A 21780-nucleotide genomic window follows, 5' to 3' on the forward strand; every position below is an offset into this window, starting at 1 on the left:
AATAAGCCACCCAGCAGTGAGCTCCCACTCCTTTGAGGACAGAATCCTTACTGAGGTTGTGGCTTTCTGGCATTACACAAATCATTGTCTTTTTTTTTTTTTTAAATCCAGTCAGTTTCTATAAATATTTTACCTCCCCATGTTGTAAGGTTCTTGAAAACAGAGATTGTCTTGTATCTCTTAGTAACTGTTCCAAATGTTCAATGAATAAATGTTTTTAGTTGTGAGGTTGATTTGTGGGAGAGGCTTCCCCACCTCCACAAATGATGCGATGTGTGCTGTCCCTTTGGTAAGTAAAGAAAGGCCGTGGGCACCAAAGGATCCATGGGAAGCTCTGCGTGTAAATTTTGAGCTACCCAAATATCAGAATAAGGGAGACCATTGAATAAAGGCTCATCACCCGGCACAACCTACTTTAGTTTTAATAAGCTGGGGAATCTAAACAGATACTATGAAGCAGCAGCTTGCTTGTGCTTTCAGCTTGAGAGGCAATCAATAAATTCTTTCTGCCGTTACTCCCCAAGAGTCGTTTACATTCCGTTCAGGACGAGAGTCTGAGGAATCACATCAGGGTCAGCCTACCAAAGAGCCCGAAGAAATGGCAGAACAACATGTCCCCACTCAAGCTGTGGAGGGAAGGTGGTCTTCTGCTTCCCTGCAGGAAGTGACAGACAAAATCTAATTGTCTGCACCGGAGTTTGCTGTTTAAGCTCCCTGCCTGTTCTGCAATAGCAACTTCTGGCCCCGCTGTTTTTCCTTCCCCCATAAGCTTCAGTCATTTAGAGAAATCCAGTACTCACATCTCAAATCGCATTGGCATAGCTAAGGCTATATTTTTATTGCTACAAATGTAGTTGCAGGAATAAAGTCAACCTAATATATATATATATTTTTTAAAGGGGGGAGGGGTGGCATGGAGGAGGAGGCTTGGGATCTGCAAAAGCTCTTGACATCTGACAAATCTCTTACTGTGCTGGCTCAATATGCAAATGAAGGGCGATGCTTCTCGCTGATCTGCATTGCAGATTCTTCCAGGCATGCCCAGCATGCATTGTGCATGCAGCACATGCAACAGAGCACCACAGCCTAGCCAAGGGAACCCAGGACTAGAAACCAGGGAGGAAATATATATTGATCTCATACCCTTAAAGTTATGTGCAACCTGAGCTGCCTCCAGTGCACTGTTGATAGCAGAGCCTAGCTGATGAATGGGATGTTGATGGGTAAGTTATGAGTGATGCATCTCTTAACTCTGTGCACGTTAAAGAATCTTGAAATGCAAAGTAACCTCTGCTAAGAATAACACTCAGCTTAGCACACAGCAACACAAAAGCTACAAGGTATACACTCGTTTGTGTGAGCGTGCATGTATCTACATTTACTATTTTGTGTTTTTAATGAAGTATTAACAAACACAGGAAGTTGCATGTGCCTAGGAAAGCTATCACTTTAATGAGCCCCCACTCTAGTGGTCTACGTGAGTACTGCTATGAACTGTTTGAGTCCTGTGCCCCCTAAGATTTGCTCTACAGACCTACATTAAATCCAAAGTTTTCTATGTGGCATCATTTGATTTGATCAGGTACCCTTCCAGCCTGGTAACTCTATCATTGAGAATTCCTGTCTTTTAAAAAAAATATTAGTTTTCAGTTATCTGTGTATGTGTGTGTGTGTGTGTGTGTGTGTGTGTATGTGTGTATGTGTGTGTGTATATGCGCATGCTTGAGAACAGACACACAGAGAGTCTAGAAGAAGACATTGGCTCCCAATACTGGAATTGCAGTCAGTTATGATCTGCCTGAAGTGGATGCTGGGAACTGAGCCCCAGCCCTCTTCAAGAGTAGAGTGCTTTCTTAAATACTACGCCCCCACTCCAGGTCCCAGTCATCGGGTTGATTGTTGTGTAAGTTTTATCGTTTTCTCTTATAAGTCAACGCCAAGGCAGAGCAGCCCAGAGAAACAGACTCTTCAAACAATCTGGCCTAACTCTTTGTGTGATTAATTATTACTAACCAAAGTGAATTTTGGAGTAGGAAAGAAAAAGGCATGCTTACGTCTATATTCTGATTGTGGAAAACTATGCTGCTAATTGCGTGAGGCCCTGAGATTCAATTCCTGTTGTGTAGCGTACACATAACCATTTGTTGGGTAATGTTATTTTAGATTTAATATGTTTTGTCTGTCCCTGGAGTTGAGACCTCATTAGATCGTTTTCTGAGCTTCCTATTACCTCATTAGGTTCAGTACACGACCCATGAGCACAAATAAGCTCTGCTTCCTTTGTCTGTCTCTGCGTTGTGTTCTGTTGGTACCATTTTCCTTCTCCAACATCACTCTACCTAACATCACTCTTCTGATATCACCGCCTGGCCTAGTTACTATCTCAATCAGGAGACCACCAACGATGAACGCCATTTTACGCTTTTAAATTAAGAGTGGTACCCAATGTCCCATTACGAATGTATTTTTAAAACAAGATGTTTCACCTTTATTAAAAGAGAGTTAGAATGCGTACCCTAGTTACACAACGAGGCATTAGCAGTCCGAGCAAGCAGAAAGCAGAGAAATGCTTGCGAGCAACACGTGGACTCTTGGTTCCTGTTGCGCTTATAGGGTGTTACTATTCTTGGTATTGCCAGTTATTACCATTTGGCCTTTCCTCCTGTCTGCCACAGCTGGATCATTCTGGCATATGACTTGACTTTTGAACTTGGTCCTGTAGGCTCCCTTTGAGAGCTGCACCATGCCTCATGAGCTATCTTGCAGTTCTTATCACGGTTTTCAAGGGAATGAGTGCTGGTCTGTGAATTTGGTGGTCATTTGTATTTAGGGTGTTTTCTCTCTCAGTTAGTAAATTGCTGTATATTGAGGAGCTGCGCAATCACTTCTTGAGATTCTCAATTTGCAAAATTATCGATCCTGTCTTTTCAGTGAACAAAAAAATCTTTATGTTCATCAGCTTGCAGAAAGTCTCTGGACTTTCTGCAACAGACTTTAGTTTTCCCCAGAACATTACTAATTACTAAAGTCAGGCAAAACCACACAGACTGGCTTTTAGATGGATCATTTGATCGCTAATGTATATGAATGCTCTTCCATGAATGCTATCTGCATGGATGATACTATTATTTTGTTTCACTGTGAAAACAGCAGAGGATAGATATGAGTGGAAAAGAGAAGATAGTGAGGAGAAGTTACTTATCTTTAAACCAGCTACTTTATTTTAGTTTTGGTCCCAAATTGGGTTAGCCTGACTCATTCAAGAGACTTATTAGATAGAGACGTAGATGTCTAATATACCAAATTGTGTTATTCTTATTCCACCAGAGACCGGATACCCTCCTTTTCTTGACAGTCTGGTGCTTCCAGTCAGCATCACCTCCCCTCAGGAACACCCCCACCTGGTGATCCAAGATTCTCTTCTTGTAATTAGGATGATTAGGACCATTTTTCTAAAGTACGACATTGAAGTCAATACGAGAAGATCGGTTCAAGTCTCTACTTTTCACGATTCTGGGGATCTAATCAACACGTTGGCAATCCCCTTACTATGCGGTCATAGTCCTAACCCTCTAAACATTTATTTTGAAGAGAATACATTATAATGGGGAGATGAATTAAGGTGAAAGTCACCTCCGAATGCGATGGCATCAAACATGAATCAAACAGACTAGCTTTTAGCCTAATGAGCTTAGGGTCAGAGAGCTCACGGGCATTTATCCCATGAACACTGGCGAGATGTTGGCGGAAACTTGGCGAAGGCTTTGTCGCTTCTGCTGTCTTGGATGAAATGAAAAGGGAGAGACACAAGAACCAAATTTCAAGTCAAGTGGCCAGAAGAGAAGTATATCTCTTGGCATCTTTCTGGAGTCAAGACAGCTCAAGGATAGCACAATTACACAGGAATGCCCTTCAAGATTTCACTTCTACCACTTCTCTTACCACGTGTATCTTTTTATTCCCACCCATTCATATTTGTTCTCTTTTTACAGCTAACGCCTTAACCCCAAACTAATAAACATTATCAATATCTCCTCCTAAGGATACAGAAGGTCCCTGCAGGGATAGGAGCAGATATTTCCTTACTTCATGGACCCAGGTCTTTCAGCATGTACTTTCTTGATTAGCATCTTACACATCTAGAGCCCATGCTCCTCTAGAAACTCTGTGAAATATTTTAAGACAGTCTCAGGAATAGTGGAGGGAAACCTGGAAGTGGAGATTCTGAACACTGGGACAGAGTGATGTAGATACAGTATGGGAGCTGCCAGTGATCCTTGTCTATATGGCATCTGCCATCTTTACATATGCAAGAAGAAGCGAACAGTTACTCAAGGCATAGTTTCTGGTTTCTAGTCCGAGATTCACTGAGATACTCAAATGAGATGATTCTTTTTTCAGCCCTATCTTAACTGGCAGTAATTTCTTTCATATACACACCCCATCTTTTCCTTCCTCTCAAGTTGTTAATATAAAAGGAAGATAGTACCCAAATTGCCTTCCCTTATCTCCTATCTACTCACCCAAGGAGGTCCATGAAAAGCTCCCACACGATGACTATCTAATACATAATTAGTGAGGGCTGGGTGTTATGCGGAATATTTTAAAACATATTTATTCCTCACCCTGATCCTCACAGTTAGGAACAGCTACTTTATCCACTGTATATCTGAGGAAGCTGAGAACGACTTGCTGGGGAGCCTGGGTTTGAATGCTGGGACTCCGAGTCTGGCACTTTGACACTATTCCCTTCTGGTTCTAACATCTGAGCACTGGCAGGGTTGGCTTAGTCCAGCCCCAGACCCAGGCCCACCTCATCGAACCATGTTTGGATCCCTATTGTCACGTCTCTCTTTCTGCTTTTTATCAACCGAGTTCTGTGCATCTATGTAGCGCCGTTCGTTTGATCCTTCCGCTGTTGTTTGTTTGTTTTTGTTTTGCATTATTCTTGCTTTTGCTTTCCCTTATTTTTACTTTGTAAACATCTCCTTGCTATACACTTGACCCACCGGGCAGTGCTCTGAGGGTAGAGTTTCCTGGCTGGATCTGAGTCCCTGCTTCTCTTTTGTCTGTTCCTAGTTGGGAGGTGAGAGTGAAGGATGATGGGAAAAAAAGCATCAGTGTACACGACCCTGTCCCTTTCCATCTCAGAAGTTAAGTGTTAGCACAAAGCCTCCAAGTATTCCTGCTGAAGACACTGGCAAATCTGGAGCCTTATTATCATGATGGAGGCGATAGACTGTAAGTAGTCAACAACGGATGCTGATAGTGAAAGATACTGGGCTGTGGACTGAAAGACGGGCACGTTCTCTGCTGTTCAGGATTTCCCGTGTGTACAGGAAGAGACTATAACAACAGACACAGTCTATTAGCCTGGAATTACCCAAAGGTGGGGTAGTTTAGATAGCCTCTGTGCCGGGAACCTCTGGTTCACTATTCTAGCTGAAGTAACTAAATGATCAAAAGCTATTTTCTTGGTCCTCTTCTCATATCTACCCCTTGTGGGTCGAAACTGCAAACTCACACGTTATTAGATTTGTGGGAGCGGCAGTGCTGTCAGGTGAGACCTGTGTAAAGCACGTGGGAAATTAAGGCAGGAAGAAGCATATACTACAGGCGGAGAAGATGAGACGGTCTCTGCACCAAGGCTCCTTAATCTGATTTATAGGTCTGTATCCCTACGTGAATGGGAGCATCAGTTCTGTGGAAAGCAGAGGCCAGTAGGCATATCCTGAGATTAGCCACCTGGAGCATAGTTAGGTTCTTAGTCAGATTTTTCTATTGCTATGATGAAACGTCATGGCGAAAAAGCTAGTTGGAGAGGAGAGGGTTTATCTGGCTTATATTTCGACACTGTAGTCTTCCTTTGAAGGAAGCCAGGAACTCAAACAGGAGAGAAACCCTGGAGGCAAGAGCTGTTGCAGAGAGCATGGAAGGGTGCTGCTTACTGGCATGATCTTTATGACTGGCTCAGCCTGATTTCTTGTGGAACCCAAGACAACCAGCACATGGATGGGACCGCCCATAATGGGCTGAGCCCTCCCCTAGCAATCTGTAATTGAGAAAGTGCCCTCCTGGCCTGCCTAGAGCCTGATCTTACTGAGGCATTTTCTCACTAGAGGCTTCCTATTCTCCAGCGACTCTAGCTCGTGTCAAGTTGACATAAAGCTAGCCAGTACACACACACACAAAAGTGTTCTAAATTTTGTTCCTTTTCTTCTCTGTCTCATTTTAGGCAATGATACATCCCCATTACAGAAATTGAATGAATATAACATTTCAGCATGTGGTTAGAGGAAACGAAAAAAAAAAATCCAGCCTACTCAGAAATTTCTGTGCATTTTCTCCCAGTAAATCTTTATAAAGCCTAAGATTTGAGACAAGCAGATTAGAGCTGGGTTTTGGGAGGCAGGAAGGCAACACTGGGGCTTTAACCATCACCCTAGTGTATGCCACGGGGACTGTCCAGCTTCTCCTACAGAAGGGAAGGTATTTGGTGACCTGTAGGGCTCCTGAAAATTCTAGTCTCCTTCAGAGCTTTAAAGGCTGGTTACAAACAGTCTGGGACCAAGGAAGGTTTAACCATGTTTAAGCCCTACTGTCACAAGATGATCATCTAAATACACGCTGCTACAGGGCTTTCAAAAATACGCATGCTGCCCAACTGCCCAACCCAGTGCTAAACGAGAGTAAGAAGCAGGACCATATCGAGAGAAGACAATGAAATGTGACTGTAGGCAGTGGACATCTTACCAAGCTTTGGTGGCTCAATGTAGCGTGGATGTGGCCCCAGGAAGCCAGTGCATTACACTCCAGATCCATGTTAGGCTGAACCTCTGTTCATATCCCACACAAGCTAGCAAATCTCACCTGCCTTCCTTACCCCAACCCATCCCACACAGAGGAAACGCCCCTGACCACTTGGAGAAAACTCCGGGCTAACATGTCATCACTCCTTATCTCTGAGTTTCTAGCAACCCACCCATGAGTGCCCATCCAGGGGCTTAGTTTTTGACCACGTATGGACACAATCCCAGCTCCTAGTTGACAAGTTATCACACCTCGACTAAGCTCTATAAAACCCTCTTGCTTTAGCCTGGATATGTAACTTCACTGACTTCTACCTGTGAAATCAATGAACCTACCCGGGAGCTGCCTCCTAATAAACCTGCCTTATCTACTTTTAATCTGGTCTAATCTGGCCCACATCTGTCTCACCGAGAGAGAGAAAACGCACATCAGTCTAAGCATTCCAATTTGCTGAACAGAAAGTCAGTAGATCAGGCAATTAGATAATTTTAGCAAGTCCTCAGGGAGACAGGGATGTGGAGAACTATTGGATAGACTCATCTTTGTACCATGTGACTACAACGGCAGCTGCAGTCTGTCCCCTCTTATATCCTCTGTACCCTCATCCTATCCCACCCATATGAACAATAGAAGGACTGGTGGTCCATCCATGACACACAAACATAAAAAACCACTACTGCATGGTCCCAAGGGCAATGGCAAATAAGAAAGCAGCCACATCTCCAGAAAGAGACTATAATATGTTCTGCATATTTCAGTGTTTCCTACATTAAGGACTATTGACCATCTTATGGATGGCTGCTTTTACTAAGTTATCAGTTCCTTGCTTTGTGAAGTCTATGAATTTTGCTAAGAACCATGCTAACTACAGGACAGTGAGACTTAAAATTTATTGATCAGCCAGCTGCTTTGCTTATTGGTTCATATTTAATTTTTATAGCTTTCTACTTAAGTCCACTTGTATTTGTTGGCACAATAAGGACGTAAAGGCTCTGAGAAATAAACTTTTCTGAGGGTGTGATACTAGACAGAGGCATGGAAAACTGTCCAGATTAGATGCAAATCTTTTTTTTTTTCCCTTTAAGACCATGAAGCTCCCATGGTACTCTGCTGAGTCATGCTTTCTGTTGAGCAAAATAGCTACGTTACTTCATAATCTTTGCTCCTGTATCCTTGCACCATCCCTGTGAGCTCTTAAAAAAAAAAATCACAAGCCATTGAAAACAGAGACTGTCATGGCTTCCATAGTCACTTCACAAAGTTAATGTTATATAAGCGTGTCAACTGTGAAGAAGACAAAGCCTGACTCCTCGCCAGAGAGACAGCTCTCATTTCCCATAATGAGTGCACATGGAGATGAGTCTAGTGGAGGATTTGGGAAAATTTCCAGACAGTATCAAACTTGATGCTTCAGACATGGCATTTTATGCTTAGAGAGTCCATTTTTACCCTATTGGCTTTTTTATCATTAAATTTTTTCATACAGTATATTCTGATCATGGTTTCCTATATCCCAACTCCTTCCAGATTCCTTCCTATCTCTCCACTCAACTGACCCCATACCCTCTCTTCCTTTCTTTCTTTCTTTCTTTCTTTCTTTCTTTCTTTCTTTCTTCCTTCCTTCCTTCCTTCCTTCCTTCCTTCCTTCCTTCCTTTCTTTCTTTCTTTCTTTCTTCCTTTCTTCCTTTCTTCCTTTCTTCTTCCTTCCTTTCTTTCTTTCTTTCTTTCTTCCTTTCTATTCCTCATTCTCTTTTTAGAAAACAAACAGGTAAACAAACGAACAAACAAAAACTAACAATAATCAAAAAAGGAAAACTACAAGAAACATGCACACACAGAGAATTCCCAAATCCATAAAACAACAACAACAACAACAAAAATCCCACAAACTTAGGAACCACCACATATAAGGAAAATTCCAGCAAGACAATAAAAATTGCTCAAACAAAGCAATATAGGACAAAACATCTACAGAAAACACCATTGAGCTTGTTTTGTATTGGCCACCTGCAGCTTGTAGGTGGTAGCTTTTAAGCATTCGGTGGGTATGCTGCTGCAGTCTACATAATCACAGAGGTCAGATATAGACTGCAGGACTAGCAGGTATGGAGGATCTCCCTGGGTAGGAGGAACGTAGTCTTTAGTTATAGAGAGGCAGGAAGAGATTAAACTGGGGTGATGAAGGAGGAATGGAATGGGGAGGGGAGGAAGAAAGGAACGAGGGAGGAGATATGGGGAAGGACAATTAACTGTTTGTTTCTTTAAAAGCAGTCTTTTATTAAATGTTGGCATTAGTTCTCATACCAAAAAATCTAGGTTATTTTAAATCTCTACACTCAATATTAGTCAAATGTTTTTAAAAACCATTCCCTCTCATCGAGTTGTACCAACCATCTGTGTGGCATTCCTGAGTCAAATGAACTCCAGTCTTCCTGTGAATGAGCTTGGCCACAAAGTGTGCTGTAGCCAGGTAAGCCCCAGCAGGACAGTAGCCATAGGCTTAAGTCCTCTAATCATAGAACTACCACTCCCTCAGCTTACAGAATCACAAGTTTCATCAGTCAAAGAAAAGTAATATTTTTGCTTTTATAGTTGAACACCTCTGGGAGGGGGGAGGCAGGTGGGGGAGGGATATAAGTTTATGACTCAAACTCAGAATCTAGAAAATTTTCTCAGTTTTCAAGTGGAAACTCACCCAGTTTCCAAATTGTCTGCAAAACAGAATGTTGGGTGTCAGGGGTCAACTGGGAGTAGTGGTGTCATCAGTGTCAGAGTTAGGCTGCACAACAGAGTTAGCATGTACAAACCCCAGTCATACTGACTAGACACCAACAGAACGAGACACAGATACAAAACAATGGACACAAAGACTTAGAGGGAGGAAGGCTCTGACATGTACAAAAAAACAAAGGATAGAGATTGCTGGAGGAATTGTTAACTATCCTTAAATACCACTGTCAATGATCCGGAGACTGAACGAAGGAGGCTGCCGTGCATTATGGGGGATAGGTTGTATATAATATCAAGTCAGGCATGGAAATCCTTATGAACCTAGTCACAATATACGTAAGAAAAGGAGACGATGGAGCTAAATGTTCTCCAGTTTTAAAGGAAACCCTGCTTCTTCAGGATGACTTTCTCTTAGGTCATTTTTCTTAGTGGGTTGCCCACAAGATCTGAGTGGCATGCTTTGGGTACGAGAGCTGCCCACCGCTGTTTTCTGTGGTTCCTCTTCATTCATTTAACTACTGAGCATAGGGAATAAGAGCCCAGTGATCAGAGACTATACGGAGGATGGGAAACCCTTGTGCCACGTCCCCAGCAGATACCATCTGTGACTTACTGCCAGATCTAGGGGGTTGTTGGCATTCTTTCCATATCTGGAATATAGGGAGAACCATAGGCAACAGCTACGAATCTTATTTCTCGGGAAAGAAAAGAAAAAATAACTGAGATTGCATTGCAGTCACTATTCCCTACCCTCAAATTTACTGTCTCCTCTCCTGGTCAAATGATTCTGCATCTGAGGAGCTGGGCCCTTCCACCTGTCCCTGACCAGTCTGAGAGGAGACCTACACACATGCCTTTATTTTATTTAGCTACTGTATAAAAAAAGAGTAAAGAAAAAGAAAGAAAGAAAGAAAGAAAGAAAGAAAGAAGGGAAGGAAGAAAGGAAGAAAGAAAGAAAGAAAGAAAGAAAGAAAGAAAGAAAGAAAGAGAGAAAGAGAAAGAAAAGCACTTAACATATTACAAATCTGAGCCTTGAACCCTCTGGTCTAGTCTATTCCCCTTTGTTCTCCTTTCCTATTTTCAAGCAATTAAATCTTGTCCGTGTCTTGTAGCCTTTTCTTGAACCTATTGAGATTTCCCTCTTTTCTCCTCTTTTTTTCCCCTCCTCCTAACTTCTAACAGTAGTGCATGTACTTGCACCCATTATGCACACACTCACATATCACACATGCACACACACACACACACACACACACACACACACAAGGACACACATGCATGAGCACACACACATGCACAGATACACATGCATTTATTTTTATAAAGAAAAGACAGCACCCCCCCCCCTTTCTTTTTTTAAACTACAGAATCTCACTTTGTAGCCCTGGCTAGGCGAGAACTCTGTGTAGAGCAGGCTGGCCTAGAGATCTACACAAATTTACTTGCTTCTGCCTCCCGAGCAATGAGATTAAAGGCATGGGCCACCATACCCAACCTACAACAGTCTTCTTAATGATGGGGCATATACTCACTGACCTAGAGCTGTATCATATTAATTGGCATACCTGCTATCTCAGTTCTATGTCTAGAACCTTCAAGAGAACTTCTCTATAACTCTATCACAAAGTGCTCAGGCGGTGCCAACCCCTCAGGAATGTCACCTTGTCCTTCACGTACTGGTCAGGTGGAGGACTAGCAAAGCCCCCTGCCTAGTTATCAGTTTTTAAAGTAGCGTAATGAACTCCGCAAACATTCTAACCGTGTTTGTTATAACGACGGCACCCTTAAGTCCCGCACTGTGCCAAAAGTGTAAATGTTAAATGAAGGGAAACAATCCCTAATGGTGCCCTTTAATGTTCTGAGGGCACGAGTCTCCACTGTGACCGTGACCGTCTCTTGATCCACATCCGTTCCTAAGGATTCCGGTTAAGACGTTTCACTGCGTGGAAGTCTGGATAAATAGCGTGGCATGATGGGATGAGAACACCATCATGAGCTACTGGGTAAGTGCCGTGCCAGTTCCCTAGTGGATAATGGAAGCCGCTGCCCAAATGCCAAACATTTGGGATGCAAGGTGTCCCCACTCACCATCAAAGACGTGATCTGGGGGTCCTACGGCAACAAAGAGCCAATATGCCGCTCTGCCTCTCGGTGACCTTTGCTTTCCCTCCCCCCCCCTCCTCCCTTAAGTTTCTTGGACACTTCTGAAAAATATCAGAAGTGACTTGCCCAGACAGATTAAAGAAGTTATGCGTCTGAGTTTTTTAAACAATACACCACAGTGACATTCTTAGGACACGACAGTGATGATAATGATGGAATGATGTCAACTCAGACCCCAAGAACAGGAGTTCACTGAGATAGTAAGAAAAATGCACCTTGGAACATGAGTGAAAGGTGGAATTCTTCCTTTCCTGCAAGTGTGTATGTTAGGTCAACTCGACAAGTCTTCACGAAACAGCTCAGGCACACACAAACAGAAGGGATGAGAAAAATCCAGGCGGAGTCCTCTAGGGGCTTACAGTTCTTCTGGAGGGATCAAACAGTGCCTACTAAAGGTAGAATGATGATAAATATTTTGTATGTTCGGTTTCAGAAATACAGCATAAGGAGCTAGAGATTTGGTCAGTAGCCAAGAGTATTTACTGCTTTTGTGGAGAACCTGGCTTCAGTTCGCAGGAGCACATGACTTTGCTTCCAACCACCTGTAACTCCAGGTGCAGGGCATCCAATGCCCTCTGGCCTCCAAGAGTATGTACATGTTCATGGCATACATAAAGTCTCTCTCTCTCTCTCTGTCTCTCCCTCTCTCTCTCTATGTCTCTCTCTCCCTCCCTCACACACACACACACACACACACACACACACACACACACACACACACACACACATGCACATACACATATACACGTACACACACATGAACCTGTTTTAAAGAAAACATATACAGAAGACAATAGATGTTTTGTTAATAAAGGGAAAAAAGTTAGGTCATACCGAGGAAAAGGCCAAATATTATTTAGAACATAGACACACTCAAGTCTGTTAGCTGTCTGTTAAAAAAATAGATGGCAGTGCATGCTTATACCAGTACAAGTGGGAGCTAGAGAACTCAGAAAATAAGTGTTTCGTGAGTATACTCTGTCACAGCAAACGGACAGTAGGAATGAGAATCAAAGTGATTAGAATAGATGTGCTGAGACACACTAAGCTAATGCTTGGGTGTGAATTCCTAATGAATTCACAGAGACTTAAGACTCCCAAGAGCCACAAGGTGTCTTTCTATGCTGTTGTTATAAATAGAGCGAACTACTTAGTATGTGTCAAAGCCATACAAATTCTCAATGGCATTTATTGTGTGCTTATTTCACATACGAGAAAGGGTGCTGGTAAACTAGTTGGCATCGGTTCTTGTATTCTTCCAGTTTTTTGCTACCACTCCCCCACCCTGTTTATTCACGAAATACTTTCCTGACACAGTTTGGAAAACAAGAACAGGGATCTCATGACTCATAAATACTATGGAAATTAAATGCCAACTGTATCACCACCTTCAGACTCACACTTTGGGTTAAGATCTCCCAGTTTGCATTCATTCAGTAAGTCTTTCTAAAACAAAACAAAAAAAACCTCCTAAATAGTTGCATTCTATGTCTTGATACCTTATGGAAAAATAGGGTCTAATTTACACTCTAGAAACCTAGAGTCTAACAAAAAAAGAAGGTAACCTGAGTATCTCAACACAGGAAGTGGCATCAGAGGCAGGTCATAGAGATGATAAACCTTGTGTATCTGTGAGTGGAAAGTAAGAGAGCCCTCTGGAGAAATGCAATATCCAAATGAGGATGTAGGTGCCCTTCAGATCTATATGAAGGATCAGAAGAGATGAGCCAATGAGAAGCAAAGAGGAGGAGGCCTGGATCTATGTGTGATGAGAAATATAGACTTTTAAACAAAACATCAACAAACTAGGAAATGAAAACAAGAAAAGGAGTCTAGGGCCAAATTTCTAAAAATTGTCTCAGAAACAGACTAAGAACAAGCTCGGATGCTCACTGACTAGTTAAAGATGTCTGGGCTTCTAAAGATGAGAAACAATGGAAGGTTGAACCAAGTCTACGGCAACATCATGGGACAGGGGTGATATTAGCAGAAAGGATGAATGAAATTACCAGCCAGATTTGAAATACGAATGAAAATGTTAAGTGAATCACAAGGTACTGGTTAGAACAATTGTGTGCTGTCATTGTTAGGAAACAAAGGCACTTAAGTTTTTCATACACAGAGATTTAGTGTGCAGCATAGGAAAGAGATTTGGAGGCCCTGGTGTGAAAGAAAGCATGACGAAAGACTGAGAGTGGATTGAGTCACTTTGGTGAGACATGAAGGGTGAGAAAGGGCAACGGCAAGGCCGATCTTCTGCAGAGGCCGGAAGAGAACCTTGAACTCTGGAGCTCGAGTTACAGGAGGTTATGAGCTGTGGTTCCTGGGGAACTGAATTCCTGTCCTCAACCAGAACAGCAAATGCTCTCAACGGCTGAGCCGTCTCTCCAGTGCTTTCTGAAACCGTGCCTGTTTAGAGTTTGTAGGTTCATATTTGCATGGATTTTTCTCTTCTGATTTTATGGATGTTTACATTGATAACAATATTATAGCATAACTTTAAAAAAAATGGTCCCCTTACTGATGGTCACTTCTAATATGCTGACAACCAGTTGTTGTGTTTCTCCCTAGTAATGACACGCCCAGTAAAGTTTTTAAGAAGACAAAAATTAAGTGTTAAAGGTCTTCTGCTTATTAATATAAGGTATTACCACTCGGTGAATGAACACGTTGGTTTTAGATATTATATACCAAGGTTAATCTATACCAAACAGTTGTTGAAATTCTGGTCTCTGTTAGAAGTCCCTAAAGGGGAAGGGCTTTCTATGTAAAGTTCTATCTGTCATACTGTGAAATGTTTGCATCTGTAAAACCTTCATTGAATAAGTAACCTGTTTTGACATTTACGTTAACTGGAAACATAATTTTATAAAGCATAGTACTTCTGGGTTTCTAACAGTTGTTGTACCTGATACAACCTGTAATTTTTCTCTACTTATAATTTGCAAAGCTGTAATTTTGGTTATAATGTTAAGTGTGCTGAGAGTGCGGCTTATGGCTCCGTGATCATCTCAGAATGAGCCATTTGCCCATGTGTTATTATAGAACGCATGACAGGTTGAAAGTTTGTAAAAGTAAAGGGGGCACTTATCCACTGATAGGACATCCCATTACATTTCCAGGATGTTCAATGCTTTAGATTCTAATTCTCTGTTGTATCTAAAAATTAATACCAACTGCACTTTGTGGTGATTAGACTCCTCAGCTCCACATCTAGGGAGAAAGTCCCCAGGAATACTTGTGAAGCATTGTCTAGTTAAAGTTTAGTCTCTGAGAATGTCTATGAGGCATAGCCTGTCATTAAGTGAGTTAATATGGAAGACCCAACTCCACTGTGGTTGGAAACATTCTCTGAGCAGTGGATTCTGGACTGTGTGAAACAGAGAGGGCAAGCTGAACATGAGCATACATGCAATGGTTCCATGCTAGCTCAAGAGCAGACGTGATGTGGTTGACCAGTTCTCTCCAGCTCCCACAGGTGCGACTTTCCCTACCATAGTGGACTATAACTGGGATTGTGAACCAGATAAACTCTCTCTCCCTTAAGTTGATTTTGTCACAGTATTTTACCATAGCAACCGGACCAAGAGTAACATCTTGAAATACCATTTCATATTCATTATAAGTTAACCGGGCTTTTCTAGGTCATTTGTCCCTCTCCACTAAATCTGCATGTACCATTGTGGCACTAAATAGTAGATGGACGCATACACTGGACGCATGATTTTACATATTTACCTAAGAACATTAAATGTTAGAACACATAGAGATGCATCTAAAATCATAATGAAATCCTGATTATGCCGATTATTTGACTAATGATTTTCAACCATTGCTCTTGCAAACATTTGACAGCTGAGGAAGCAAGAGTAGACATGTTCAAGTATTTGTTTTGTTATCAATGCTTGCACAACAGAGCTGATATAAAAATGCTATTTATATAAATTATAGGCTTTTCAAATTATTGGGTTTCTATTAGTTTTACAATCTGTTTAAATAGTGATGACATCAGAATATATATTAACCCAATTTTCATAAACAAGTTGAACTTTTTAGAGATTCCACACTGTCCTTGGATCCTTTCCAATTGTTGGACGCATGTTTTTGTCTTTTTTTGGCAACACATATTTATCTCTAATACTGTAGCTTTTTTTCCTAGGAAATGATATTGATATGTAATTGCTTATTTTTTTTTTTTTTTCGAGACAGGGTTTCTCTGTGTAGCTCTGGCTGTCCTGGAACTCACTGTGTAGACCAGGCTGACCTCAAACTCAGAAATCCGCCTGCCTCTGCCTCCCAAGTGCTGGGATTAAAGGCATGTGCCACCACTCACTGCCTGGCCATAATCACTTATTTTTATAAACTAAAATATTACAGCATGATGATGTGATTATGTTTGAAACACTGAAGGCAGTAACTTTATAATTTAGTTTGACTTCTGGAAGATTTTTTTTTTTTCAGATTGCTAATCAGCAGCAAAATATATGCATATGATAGATTATAAGTGTAAGCATGTTTAACCAAATCTTGGATAAGCTTTACAAATTTGATAGTTTTCTATGAAAGCTGGGCTGGGTAGTTTTATGTCAACTTGACACAAGCTAGAGTCATCTTTGAGGAGGGAGTCTCTATTGAGGAAATGCCTTTGTAAGACCAGGCTCCAGGCAAGCTTGTGGGACATTTTCTTAGTTAGTGATTGATGTGATTAATGGACTACCAGCCATTATGGAGGAGACCATCTTTGGGCTGGTAGTCCTGGATTCCATCAGAAAGCAAACTGAGCAAGCCAGTAAGCAGCATCCTTCCATGGCCTCTGCATCAGCTCCTGCCTCCAGGTTTCTGCCCTGCTTAGAGGTCTTCCTTTCACTGCTTTGGATGGTGAACAGTGATGTGGAACTGTAAGCCAAATAAACCCTTTCCTCCCCAGTTTGTTTTTGGACATAATGTTTCATCACAGCATTAGAAACCCTAAGTCAAATGCCTATTCCGAAATATTTCCTATGAACGATGTCACTAAAAATAAGTTGTCATGATGAATTTGATACTGTCCATAGTCGAACCACAGCAGCGCAGCACACACAACTTCTTGTACGGCTTACATGAAACCATTTCTCTCTTCTCCTATTTATGCATTCAGATTCCTTTTAGGAGAAATCGTTGCTCTGTCTACAGCTTAAGTGTTGGAATTTGGGGGAAGCTGTCGCTTGATATTTTCAACCTGACATCCCCACCCCGGATCCCCGCAGCACAAATGGCTGCTTAATTGCAGTTTACCAGCGTGCAGTGAGTTGTCCTGAACTGAACTCACTGATGATAACCGCCACCCCTGTAGTTGTTCAAGTCAGCGAACTAGGAGTTATTTCTGATTCCTTCGCCCCTTAGGTGTGGGCGGCATATTTAGTCATAAAAATGTTCTGTCAATACTCCACTCTAAAAACGGATTCTTGCTCTCCACCTTGTTTTCAACCCGATGTGGGTCGTCTTGGTTTCCATGTTTCCCAGTTTGTCTTTGTTTGTCTTGGTTCCTAGTCTGTCATCCAGTCATGTCCCATTCAAATCTCCTCTGCGTATGGCTCTGAGATGAAGACCCGATTAGCGTAACCGCCCTCCCTTCCCCCAGTCATGTGATGTTTCTCTTACATAGAAGATTAAGATTTGTTCAAAGCCAGGCCTTAACTCCCCCAACTAAAATACATTTAATTAAGGCTAGAGGCTATTGTGTGTATGTGGGCATATGTGCTTAATAATTTCATGTTTACCTTTGACTTTATAGTATGTCAACATGCTTTTGGGGAGCTAGAGAAAACTGTGTGCTGGCCACATAGTTCTAAAGCAACATGTTTTGCTAATACTCACAGATACTTATGAATAAATATCACTTACAAATAACTGATTGTTGTCAGCTGAGGTCTTTTTTAAAGAAAGATTCATCCTTATTTTTAAACACCTGTGCGCTCTTTGCCCATGAGTGTGAGCATCCCACAGAGGACATAAGAGGGCATCAGCTACCCCGAAACTGGAGTCACAGGTAAGTGTGGAGCATCTGATGCGAAATTTGTGAACCGAACCTGGGTCCTTTGCAAGATAATAAACACTCTGAAGGGCAGAGAGCCAGATCTCTATGTATTTTTTTAAATTCTAGAGGCCAGGTTTTGTTATATAGCCTAGGCATGCCTTGGACTTTCCCGTGTTGGGGATGACAGAGAAGAAAATACCTACTAAGGTCAATAAAATGAAGGCAAAATCTTGACTAAGAGGAGGAAGCAGGTACAATCCCATACTGGAACAACTGATACGATGCTACGGTTTGGGTTTGCTTTCTGCCTACCAAGAGAAGCTACAAAGTTCTAACTTTCAGAAAAGAAAACAGAGAACAAAATTTTAAGTAAAATTCTAACGTTAGAAGTTTAAGTGGTGAACGCGAGAAACTTAAATGGCCAGATTCTTTGCACTGTGCAGGCTCATGTCTCAAGTGGATTTCTTAAAAGCTGACTCTGAAAAAGAGCTCAGGGGATAACATTATGGCCTGACTCAGCGCAAGCCCTATGGTGCACTCGGGTGAGGCAGCTCAAGTTTGCAGCCCGTTCTGATCAGAAGAGCGAATTATGAATTCTGAAAGGTGAGCTGTGAGTGCATCTCTTCGTCTTTCTTGATTCCCTTCTTTTGCTAACACCTCTGGTAGGAGGTTAGGAATTACATGCCAGAAAATCCCCCCCAGGTGGAATTTACTGGTTTACACTAAAAAAAACAAGTGAAGCTCCTCTCTCCTCCTGTGTTTTTTAATATCAACCTGACACCACTTCAGGTGTCCAAATTTAAGAAACACATATAAAAAAAAATATATTTGCCATAGCAAAGAGACTCAAAAGTAACCCAACCTTAACTCAGACGAGTGATTTGTATACATGCGTATCTTTATGTACATATGTATGTAAATGTGGATTTATGTGTACTTATGCATATTCAAGATGCATGCTGCTTGGCTTTCTGTCTCAGGTAGGTTCTTGGACGAGTCAATTAACCTGTCTGCACCTCAATTTTCTTAGCTTCAAAATAGGGTTAATAATAGTACCTGTTCTAAAAGCCTATTAGGATCCAATACACGACCATGTCTAGTTAGGAGTATGGCTAGCATATTAGGGGCTCTGTAGGTTATAAGTAGCTACAGTAGACTCTGCCAGCTTCATGTCATGCATGAGGATAGTTTCTTGATAGTCACTTCTCACAAAGGATTGAGGAGCAGATGATAATTTGATATTGACAACCCTTAAAATGTCTCTGTGAGTCAGCTATTGTGAAACACAGCAGTATAGTCCCAGGATCAAGAGGCTGAAGTTCAAGAATCTTAAGTCGGTCTGCTGGAATACAGAGGGAGTTTCAGCCAGCCTGAGCTACGTAGCAAGGCCCTATCTAAAAACAAACAAGCAAAAAAAAAAAAAAACTTAGAAAAAAAAAAAGGAAATCAACTTTGGTAGTAAAAGAATGCCATTACGATTTTTGTTACTAAAACTCAAAATACAAATGGGTGCAACCACCTTCACTTAATTTTTCTAAATTAAAAAAAATTTTTAATTTAAATAGAACTATAACCACCTTGGTTTGAAAGCTGAAATACTCAAAACACTTGAGAAAACTTAGGAATGCCCTTCAAGTTATAGGCACAGAAAAGAAGTTTTTGAACAGGACCCAACGATACTGGAAGCAGTTCACAGGATCTGGCAAGGTGCCTCAATGGGTAGTGCTATCATTGCACAACCTTGATTAAGTTCAGTCCCAGGGACCCATGGCATGATCGCATGAACTTGCATGCAATACAGTGGCAGCCTTTTTTTTTTTTTTTTCCTGGCAGGGAATTGATATCTAGAATATATAAAAACTCTTCTGATCAAAAACTACCAATCAATAGATAGGCTAATGAAAGAAAAGTTCTCAACGTAAGAAATGGAAATTGACAAAGTAGCTTAAAAAGTATGCGCTAGCTTTAGTCACTGGGGGGAAATATGAAGTAAAACTGTTTTGAGAGTCTGTCTCATCCCTGTCAGAATAGCTAAGATGAAGAAAACGGATGGCAGCAAACAGTAGCAAGGGCGTGGACTCTGAGGGATCTCTATTTGCTGGTGATGAGAATGTGAACTAGAATAGCCATATGGAAACCACCATAGGGATTTCTCAATAAACTAAATATGAAGCTGCCCCATGACCCAGCCATCCCCTTCCTTGGTATATTCCCAAAGGACTCTGAACGCTATCATAGGGATAGGGACACTTGAAGATCTATTTTTACTACTTCAGCATTCACAATAGCAAGGCATATGGCTGTCTGTCAACAGCCTAGATGGCTATCAACAGACAGACGGATAATGAAAAATGTGTAGCCTATAAACACAATGGGATCGTACTCAACAGCAAAGAAAAAAAATGAATTGTTGGCAGAAAATAAATGAATGAATCTGGAAAGAATTAAGGTGTGATGGTTAATATTATCCACTTGACAGAATCTAGAATTAGGCGGGAGACAAGCCTGTGCCTGTGAAGAAGCATCTGGATTAGGTTAACTGAGATGGATCCACCTCGGGTGTGCAGCACCAGTCCATGGACTGGGGTGCATGAAATGGAGAGAGCAGGTTGAACACTTGCGTTCATCTCCCTCTGCCTTCTTACCGTGGAACCAATACAGTGAGGTGACTCGGACGCAGGAAGACAAAAATTGTACATCCTCTCGCATATACAGATTCTAACTTTTAATGTTAGCGGATGTAAGTATGGAAGTTGGAGAGGGCTATCGGCTATGGAACAACGTAGCAGGCCATGGGAGGGGAAGAAGAGGTGCCCAGGAAGTAAGTGGTGGGTAGGGCAAGAGGACCTGAACCCTGACATGAGAGCAGAATGAGAGCTAGTGTGGTGCTGGGGGAAGGATATGGGGAAAGACAGTGGAGGTGGAGAATGGGAGTAAGAGAAAAAGTACAATAGCAAACCTTGCTTGAAGAGGTATAATGCTATGCTAATTGGGATAGATTTAAAAAGCTTTGTGCTTCATAAAGGTGAGAAGACCTACAGTGATGGAAATTGTCTGTAAATGCAGCCAAGTCCTACAATTTGACACCTTTGAACCCTGGGATACACCTTCAAATAAAATACTTTGAACACCTCATAAGTAAAAGCCCTATGCAAATAGAACTCGGTTTCAAAAGTAGCTAAAATGTCAGGAGGGCTCTAGGCATACATCTGTAAAAAAAGAAATGTTCTCTAAAATTCAAAACAGGCTTTCTTTTTCTTCTTTTTATCAAAACCCTCAATGAAAATGCGAGTTTAAGGACCTCTGGGAGAGACAACTGTAGCTTTTGTTGCTTTGTTTACAGATGGAAATGCTGTACAATAATCCAGGTTAGAAAATGGAGGTGCTTTTGCTCCAAGGAATTTCAAAGCCAGTCACTCTGAATCATTTAGAATTCTGCCGCAGGCTAAAAGTTAAATTGAAAATGCCATTCTTTAATGTCAAAGTCTTAGTTGTCGTAATAAACAGCTAAACGCTTATATGATAGTGTGCTCTGTTTTGTGTGCTCTGGTGGGTGAGCTAATTGAACTGAGAATCATAAAAAGAGAGAGAGAGAGAAAGAGAGAAAGAGAGAAAGAGAGAAAGAACCAGGTCTCTTTTGCTGTTTTTTTTTTCATCCAAGACTTTTTATTCATGGTTTCTGTTATGTCCTATATGATATAATGAAATTAGAGGTCTTAAGCATGATGTTATAAAATTTGGACAACATTCTACTCCTTGCCTTTTCATTTTAATATGTTAAAGTATAAGTATTTACAAATATCAATAGCTGCTCTTTGGTGCTTAATAGCTCACAGTCGATAAGACATAAATGAAAGGAAACCTCTACATGTTTTTCACAATATGCTCACATTAAGTACAGCAAAGGACCCACAAATTAGATACATTCCTCCTCCCCTTGTTTGAAATTTCATGAACAAGTCTATCACCAATAACTCTATTAAATGTTGACTTGAGCTTTGAAGAAAGTAGGAAGTTTTCTCCTGGGTATTTAAGAATAGTTCCTAGGAGACAACTGCCCT

At 41.4% G+C, this 21780-nt stretch overlaps 2 protein-coding genes and 1 long non-coding RNA gene across 15 annotated transcripts in view; 1 reads left to right on the forward strand and 2 right to left on the reverse strand.

Annotated features, from left to right (window-relative positions):
- Ctnna3 (catenin alpha 3) overlaps positions 1-21780 on the forward strand; it is a 1512724-nt gene that overhangs the window by 525277 nt on the left and 965667 nt on the right. The window lies entirely within an intron of this gene.
- The window catches only part of Lrrtm3 (leucine rich repeat transmembrane neuronal 3), a 162522-nt gene that overhangs the window by 51248 nt on the left and 89494 nt on the right, over positions 1-21780 (reverse strand). The window lies entirely within an intron of this gene.
- LOC116074731 overlaps positions 2825-21780 on the reverse strand; it is a 69421-nt gene continuing 50465 nt past the window's right edge. Inside the window, exon 3 of the long non-coding RNA XR_004112257.1 lies at positions 2825-2923. This is a non-coding gene — a long non-coding RNA (uncharacterized LOC116074731). The remainder of the gene's footprint in view (positions 2924-21780) is intronic.

The sequence above is a fragment of the Mastomys coucha genome, unplaced genomic scaffold (genome assembly GCF_008632895.1).
Source record: "Mastomys coucha isolate ucsf_1 unplaced genomic scaffold, UCSF_Mcou_1 pScaffold3, whole genome shotgun sequence".
NCBI lineage: Eukaryota > Metazoa > Chordata > Mammalia > Rodentia > Muridae > Mastomys > Mastomys coucha.